This window comes from Pinus tabuliformis, chromosome X, assembly GCF_031772625.1.
Source record: "Pinus tabuliformis cultivar Carrire ecotype Pingquan chromosome X, CPIR1, whole genome shotgun sequence".
In the NCBI taxonomy this organism is placed as follows: domain Eukaryota; kingdom Viridiplantae; phylum Streptophyta; class Pinopsida; order Pinales; family Pinaceae; genus Pinus; species Pinus tabuliformis.
In genome coordinates, this window is record NC_142308.1 from 1,253,578,393 (window position 1) to 1,253,587,768 (window position 9,376).

The following is a 9,376-nucleotide window of genomic DNA, read 5'->3' on the forward strand; positions in this document are numbered from 1 at the left end:
GTATCTTGCAGAGATGGTGTTTGTTCTGGATGTGTACTCGGAAAACATCATCGGGATAGTTTTGAAAAACGTGCCTCTTGGCACGCCTCAGCCCCTTTATAGCTCGTGCATAGTGATTTATGTGGTCCACTTCCAGTTGCTTCATTCTCTGGCTACAAGTATTTCTTAACTTTCATTGATGATTTCTCCAGACGCACTTGGGTATACTTCTTAAAACTCAAGAGTGAAGTATTTAACATGTTCTTGGCCTTTAAGGCCTTTGTTGAAAAACAATCTGGACATAAAATTCTTAAGCTAAGATCTGATAATGGCAAAGAATATGTTAAAAACACATTCATCAACTTTTGCACTGAGAATGGAATTCAAATGCAACATACTGTTCCATATACTCCACAACAAAATGGTGTAGCTGAAAGTAAGAATCGCACCTTAAAGGAAAAGGCTAATTGTATGCTTCAATCTAAAGGACTTAGTCTCAATTATTGGGTAGAAGCAATTAACTGTGCAAATTACATAATAAATCACACTCCTACTAAGGTTTTAAAGAATATCACTCCAGAAGAAGCATGTAGCTCAATCAAACCAGATGTAAGTCACTTTCGCGTTTTTGGAAGTGAAGCATGGGCCCATATTCCAGATGAGAAACATAAAGCTTTAGAACCTAAGAGTGAAAAATGTATTTTTGTTGGATATTCTGAAGATGTCAAAGGATATAGACTTATTCCACTTAAGTCCAAAAATGTTATCATTAGAAGAGATGTAAAGTTTGCTGAAAATATATCGGCCTGCGAGCCTAGTTCGACGGATGTGCCACCTCTCCCTATCTCTTCTACTTTTGAAAATATTTCTTCTTCAGATGATGAAAGCGAGGATGAAAATCCTCCCCCACCTTCTTAGGATCCTCCTTCAGCTCCTCAGCTTCCAAAATGGGTCCGTGCTACTCGGGGTGCAGTAGGTGATCTTGCCGGTGATCCTACAGATCAGCGACGTACACGTTCTCAGTTCGAGAGAGCCTCTTATTTACTGGCTCAAGCTTCAGTGAATTATGATCCTGACACCTTTGCAGAAGCTTCAGGCCATCCAGATTGGGAAGCAGCTATGAATGAAGAATATCATTCATTATTGGCAAATGATACATGGGATCTTGTTCCTCTACCAAAGGGATGAAAACTTGTTAGATGCAAATGGGTTTACAGAACCAAGTATGGACCAGATGGGAAACTTGATAAACATAAAGCTCGTCTTGTTGCTAAGGGTTTTTCACAAGTTGAAGGCATTGACTATACTAAAACCTTCTCCCCTGTTGCCAAAATGAACTCTATCCGCCTTGTTCTTTCCCTTGCTGCCTCTTTCAAATGGGAAGTCCATCAGATGGATGTTAAATCCGCCTTCTTGCAGGGGGACTTGCATGAAGAAATCTATATGGAACAACCTATTGGCTTTATACAAACAGACTCCAGCCTTGTATGTCGGCTTAAGAAATCCCTTTATGGTCTCAAGCAAGCTCCTCGAGCTTTGTATGACAAAATGGATAACTTTCTTTTAGAAAATGGCTTTTCTAGGTGTCATTCTGACAATATTGTCTACACCAAGAAAGTGGGCAAGTCTCTTATCATTCTTTTTCTTTATCTTGATGATCTTATCCTGACTGGTAGTGATCCCAACCTTATAAACCATGTGAAGTCTAGCCTTAAAAGGAAGTTTGAAATGACAGACTTAGGACACTTACATTATTTTCTTGGTCTTCAAGTCTTGCAATCCAAGGAAGGTATTTCCCTTTCCCAATCCAAGTATGCCTGTGATATTCTACGCCATTTTCACATGGAAGACTATAAGCCAGCCCCTTCTCCCTTTCAGTCTAGAGTCAAACTTTCATTCACTTGTACTTCTCCTGAAGTTGATGCTACCTTATACCGTCAACTTGTAGGAAAACTTTTGTATCTAACTTGTCAGAGTTTGGCTTTCAGCAGCAGCATCCGACTACACTTTGGTGTGATAATCAAAGTGCCATTCAACTATGCAAAGATCCAGTCCAACATCAGCGCAGCAAAAACATTGAACTGCACATGCACTTCATCAGAAATCTCATTCATTACCATGTTCTTGAAGTGCAATATTGTTCAACAGATGATCAAGTTGCAGACATGTTTACAAAGGCTCTCACAGAGGCGAAGTTCACTAAACTTTGATTTATGGTTGGAGTTCAGGAAGTTGTCACTAAGGGGGGATAGGCTCTAGTGCCTCCTTCCTTCTCCTATTGTGTCATATTTTTAAATCCTTCAATCCTATCCCAAGTTGTTCTTAAGGGGGGATGTTAGGATATTCCGACACATAGGAAATAGTTAAGTACAACTTGGTCTAGTATAGAGTTAGGTAAAGTGTGTTTCTTTACTATGTACATTTTGTAACTTACAATCCGACGGTCACGATATGTAGTGATCCGATGGTTCATTCTCTCCTCGATATTACCGACACTTGATCCATGGCTTAACACCCGATTGGTCCATGATCTCTATTTAAAGAGCATGGAGGGTCATTTGTAGGTTAACCGTTCATGAGAGAAGCTTATGTAAATTTTCATTATTTTATTAATAAATTGCCTGAAGTGGCCGCGTTGGCTCAGGCCGTGGACTGTTTCCCTCTTTGAGGGTTTTAACCATGTCAAAAGTATTGGTGTATTGATCTGCGATCTGTTTGTGAGCGGTGTCCTTTGGTGTTCTGTCTGAGGAACTTACCCTGTAAATTCCTACACCAGTTTTGTTGCAATTCACATTTTCTACCACCCCTCAGGATACTATCCAGACGCCACGAGGCTCATCCCTCCTGTGTAATTTGTATGGCCACACATTTTTTAGAAACAATTTGGAAGTTGTAAGCTTTGGTTTCCCCCTTCAGGGGTAGAGAACTTTTGATTTTTCTCTTTGGTTTCCTCGTTCTGAGGTAGAGATGAACCTCATGGCTGTAAATATTGTATATTTTGTTTAGTTAATATAATGTTCAAGATATGGTATGAATTGTTGGAAGAAAAAATTAAGATTACTTGAATGCTTCTTCCATTCATTTTGTATCAACATATGTTCGTGAAGACATAAAATTTAATAAAATAGTAATTCCCATATCTCATAATGATTTCAATCAGAAATTTTTTTAACTTCATTATTTTTATATTATTTGAAATTTTAATGTTGGTCAACCCTCTCTTACATTTAATTATCAATCCAAGTAGGATTTAATTTTTACAAGGTTGTCGTGCAGAGTCTATGCTAAGGCAGATGATGACTAGTATAAAATAATCTCAACCCAAATTTGTTGCACACACACTCTAAGAAATCAACAAAGCTAGTACACACTCCACGCATATTCAATGCAAATAAATACTACAAAATAAGTTACTATGTCATTCAACCACTCTCACGACACTACTAAAACCCATCACTCATTCAATCTGCACACATAGAAGGAAGTGTAATCCACACTGTAACATTAAAGCAAATAATTCATTGCCACACTAAATTGAGGGACCAATCCAGGGCTTAAGTTGTCACACCATCCAAATCTTACTGCAATTAATTAAATTACACACAGAATTAACTATAACAACAACAGTAACAACAATCACATAAATGAGAAATATTTATGCAATATATCATTCAACCACTCTCATAGCACTCTTGAAAACCATCACTCATTCAATCTGCACACATAAAAGGAAGTGCAATCCAAACTGTAACAACAAAGAAAATAATTCATTGCCACACTAAACTGAGGGAATGGTCCAGGACTTAAGTTGTCACACCATCCAAAGCTTATTGCAATTAATTAAATTACACACAAAATTAATTGTAATAGCAGCAATAACATCAATCACATAATTGAGAAATATTTATGCAATCTATCATTCAACCACTATCACAACACTCTTGAAAAATATCACTTATTTGATATTCACACATGAAAGGAAGTGCAATCCAAATTGTAACAACAAAGCAAATAATTCATTGCCACACTAAAATAAGGTATCAGTTCAGGACTTAAGTTGTCACACCATCCAAATCTTACTGCAAATTAAATTAAACACCAAATTAACTGTAACAGCAGCAGTAACAACAATCCCATAACTGATAAATATTTATCCAATATTTCATTCAACCACTCTCACAACACTCCTGAAAATCATCACTCATTCAATTTGCACACATAAAAGGAAGTGCAATCCAAACTATAACAAAAAAGAAAATAATTCACTTCCACACTAAATTGAGGGACTAGTCCAGGACTTAAGTTGTCACACCATCCAAAGATTATTGCAATTAATTAAATTACATACACAATTAATTGTAATAACAACAGTAACAACAATCAAATAAATGAGAAATATTTATTCAACTATATATTCCCCTCTAACTAACTAGTGATCCTTGCTCAGAAGGAGGGCCCTTCTTGATCCGGACTTATGCTAGAAAGAAAAAAGTACAGATGTAAACATAAACATAGATATGCAACAGAAATAAATCTTCATTTCATTAATATCAAAGAACTGAAAGATGCTTACATACAAAATGGGAATAGACTAGGTTGGGTGATGGTAGCTTATCTTTGAGAAGAGATGTGGCAGTTACATGCCTCTGAACTATGTTGCAATGAGGGTCGAAGGCCAATTTATTATTGAGAAACAATGGAAAATGATGAACATCCAAAAACCTAATTCTAGGAGATGAAGTGCCAAAACTATAGGCCCCGTTGGGGTAAGTTGGTACATCAACTTCCCAGGGTCTTAACTTTGGCATAAAACCTTCGTTTGACGTGCACGAAACCTTGTTAGAAATATATATCCAAGGAATACAACTTTATATTGAAAACGTCAATCAAATAAACATGTTTTCTCATTTTCCAAAAAACATCATTTAGGGCCTCAAAACGGCTCTAGAAGTTCACGACCCAAAAAACTGCCAAAAATAGTAAATTGTGCTACAATTATGGAAACTGAAAGATGGTGGGGGTCTAAGTGGAATAGGTGGGTGGCCACCAATATCGACCTAGATCACTTCCTCCTCAACATAGGCTATTATACTAAAAATCACACAAAATACTCAGAGGAAATTATTGAACCACAAAGTTGAGATTTGAATTAATAAAAGTATTAGGATTACAAAGCTCTAGTGTTTCCCCTTTCCAATCCTATTCTCTAATTCTTCGCTCTAGCCCTCGTGAGAAAACAATCTTCTCTTTTAGAGATCTTAATTACAATGAGAAGATCATCACAAGAATATTTCATTCTCATGTGATCTTAAAATAAAATGATATCTTAACAATTACACAATGATTTCCATGGAAGGGGTAAAACTATAACAATTTCCTTTAATTACAAATAGAGTTACAAAATATCTCAACCAAATGATCTAGATGCTCCACAAATATCTCCAAGTGATGAGTTGTTTCTTTTGACTTTGACATGCTCCTAGATCTAGTCTGATTAGGAAAGGCAATACATGCTTAAGCAATTGTTTGTGTAACAAAAACAGCTCCCGGGACCTTAATTAATCCGAATCAATAAAGGAACTGAAATGTAATCCTGTAAAAATAAGCTTCAATAGACCATACAAACATGAAATGACCTATACATTAGTTTTATGATAACAATCAGCCTAAGAAAGTAATTTTACTGTCAAATTATAAGTAGAATTGGTCTAAGAAAGCGACAAGTGAAAAAGGACATGCTTAGGTGAATGAGAGTTGTTACAACAATAATATGTGGTCATGTTGGTCAAAAAGGGATCAATATAAAAAAATAAGTAGGAAAAATATGACAATTCCATGACCCAATATCTCCCCCAGCTTAAGTGGTGACGTTACATCAGTTTAATTGTAAAATGTAATGGTGTCAAAACATTCTAATCATGCAATATTATGATAGGGTGAGGTATGTATTAATTGGATGAATAATTGGATTTCCTAGATTTGTTCTGATTAGGAAAGGCAACATGTGCTTAAGAAATTGTCAATGTAATAGCAACAGCTCCTAGAAGCTTAATTAATCCAAATCAATAAAGGAATTGAAATGTACTTCTGTAACAACAAGCTTTGACAGACCATCCAAACCTGAAATAGCCCAACCATTAACCACTAAACTACGTAACCTATAAGAACCAAATCCCTTAACTCTTGACCCTCAATCCCTTAAACACTAACCCTAATCCATTAAACCTTAATCTATGTACCCTAAATCCCATAATCCTCAAAACCCCTATCCACTTAACCCCCTAACACCTTAATTAATTAACTATTTAGGCACATCTGGCTCTAATTTTGGGGCTATAAAGCGAGCTAACCGAGGTAATGTAGGTGCAAAAAAAGGAGATAAACTCGACTCTATTTCCGACACAATTTAAGACGCTACTTTTGGCACTAATTTCAGGCGTTATTTCCGACGCTATTGATATTGAGATTTGTGGCACTATTATCTCCTGAATTAGTGCCTAATTTTTTTTGACAGCGAAAGAAATGCAAAAAATTGCGCCATCCTAATAAATAGAGCAAACTTTTTCAAAAAATTGGAGAAAAATACACTAAAACAGTCCTTGGAAGCAAAAAAAAGAGCTAATCACAGGGATTTGTTATTGTGCATATTTTTATATTTCTAATGGCACGTATGGTTTTGTGATCCACTATCCTTCTATATATGGCTTCTGTGCATTTAATTTTGGGTCATATCATATGTATAATGGCTCATTTTGTTGCATCGCATTAAACCGTGGCTCAACAATACAATATAATGGTGGCTCATAATATTTAGTGGCATCGTTTATTTATAGTGATGGATTTCCATTGAAATTATAGTGGCTCTACAATGACTCGATTTTGTTGTAACTCATTATTGATACTACAATGGCTCATTATTGATACTGCAATGAACTCTATACTTTGTGGCTAGATTTATGAATATTGCAATTGATTATGGCTTGGATTACTATCTCTTGGAATTGCTCAGATTACAGTTACATCGTATCTATATTATGGCTCGTGGTTCTTCCCTAACATTTCTTAGACTACATTGGCATCACATCTATTTATACATTGGAATGTGGTTCGATTCATGTGTGTGCGTGTGTGTGTGTGGTTACAGTGGTTGGCACATATACCTATGAGATGGTTCGCATTATAGTGATATAGTGGTCTGCATATGGCTTGCTCTATGGTATATATTTCTTTGTGGTATGTTTCATTTATACATTACCTGCACTATCTATAATAACTCACTCTATGGTATGTCTTGTATTACATATTCTACATTGAGATTGATGAAAGGTAATATTATCTATTATCTTGACAAAATTGAATGATCAATGATGATCAAAGAGATATGGAACAGATATATGACAATACCCTTGTTATTATATCAACCTTATAGTATAACATTGACTTAGATATAAGTCTATGAATGTGACCCTAATACGATAACAAACATATGGAGAAAAAATTGTGATGCATGACAATGATCTATCATATATGACAATGACCTTCATTCATATGCACTTTTGAAGTATATGTATAACAGTGGTAGTATGTGTGACCTTGTTGATTACTGATGTGACTATGACAGTAATTTTGATACGACATGATATGGTAGTATCTCATTAGAGATAGTTCACAACTGTAGTTGTGAACAGACTTGGGTTGGCCCTAAGAGGCCTGATGTGATTGATGATGATATCTCAAGATTATTGTACTTTGTATCTCAGCTGAACATTTGATGAATATCTAATAGAAGAAGAATTTGGTTGGGTTTCCTCCTTGTGGGGTTCTCCCTTAGTCTTTAACCTAACTCCTGGTGTCTCTATTGCGCATGTTTTTCTTTTATTTTTCTTTATTGTTGCACTTCATTGTAGATGTTATTGTTCTCACTACATAATTATTGATGATAATATGATGTAATTGGGGTGAATGTAATGTGTAAATGATGATTTTTTTTGAAACTGCAATTATCTACAACAGGGAATAATCAATCCCTAAAAATCAAATAAAAAATTTGTAGGAGTTGTTACAAGCATGTAAAGGAGTGTTCCAAAATCCCAAAGGATTTCGTCCTAAGAGAGAAGTGGAGCAAAAGATATAGTTGTTGTCTGACTCCTCATTACCAATATTGGGTTATGTCAGAAGTCTATTTTGAAAGTAGATGAAGGGAATAAATAGTTGCAATATTTGATGGAGTAGTGATTTATTCGACCAAAAACCTCGCCTTGTGGGTCATCTACCATCATTATATGCAAGAAAGATTGGACTTGATAAATGTGTATTGATTACATAGCTTTGAATAAGATCACATTCAAGAATTGGTACCCTCTACCTAGGATTGACGATTTGTTATATTAATTACAACATGCCAAGTACTTCACCAAGTTGGACCTTAAATCAGGATGCCACTAGGAACATGTCAAATAAGAAGACACCTTAAAGACAGCCTTAAAGACAAGGCAAGGTTTGTATGAATGATTGTTCATGCCTTTTGGTTTTTGTAATGCACCATCTAAATTTATTCAATTGATGAATGGTGTATTCTGTCCTTATTTAGTTTCATTTGAAATAGTGTATGTGGAAGAAATATTGGTTTTTATCTCTACTTGGGAGGAGCACATCTCACATCTTATATAGTTATTAAAGACTCTTAGAAAGCATTAGTTTCTAGCAAACCTCAATAAAAGTGAGTTTTCTTAGCAATGATTAGTGTATTTAGGGTATGTGATCAATGGAGAGGAATTCAAGATATATCCTATAAGGATGCATACCATCCTTATGAGCTTTTTTGGGGTAGAGTGATACCAAAATATGTTAATGACATACTTTTTATTGGTTGTTGCATCACTCCACACAATAACACACCATAATAGTCAGTGTTAAGAGTTTCTAGTGGGGAAAGAATCGACCAAAAGATTTTGTCAAGCTAAAATGAAAGTTTATTCAAGTACCAATTCTCACATTCCCTAAATTACCGAAGCCTTGCAAAGTTGAGACAGATGCAAGTGGGTATGTTATGGGAATAGTTTTGAGATTGTTAAATACCTAACCCTCTCCCCTATTTTTTCATAATATCCCAATAACTAGATTGTAAGACTTGTTTTCCACAAGATTGACCTAATTCTCCAACTAAAAAAAGTTTCTTAACTTCCCCCAAAGTCAAAAGAACCTCACACCTACCATTCTTATATTAAATAGTTTATTTAGTATTTAAAACATATTTATCTTTATCTTAAAGGAGACTTTTGTGAGTAGAGTTATTAAGAGATATGTCTTCCGAATCGATCACATAAATCTTTTAGATTGTGACATGTTTTGAACAAGCTAATGTGGTTCATCTTCAAGACAATTAGATGAACTACAA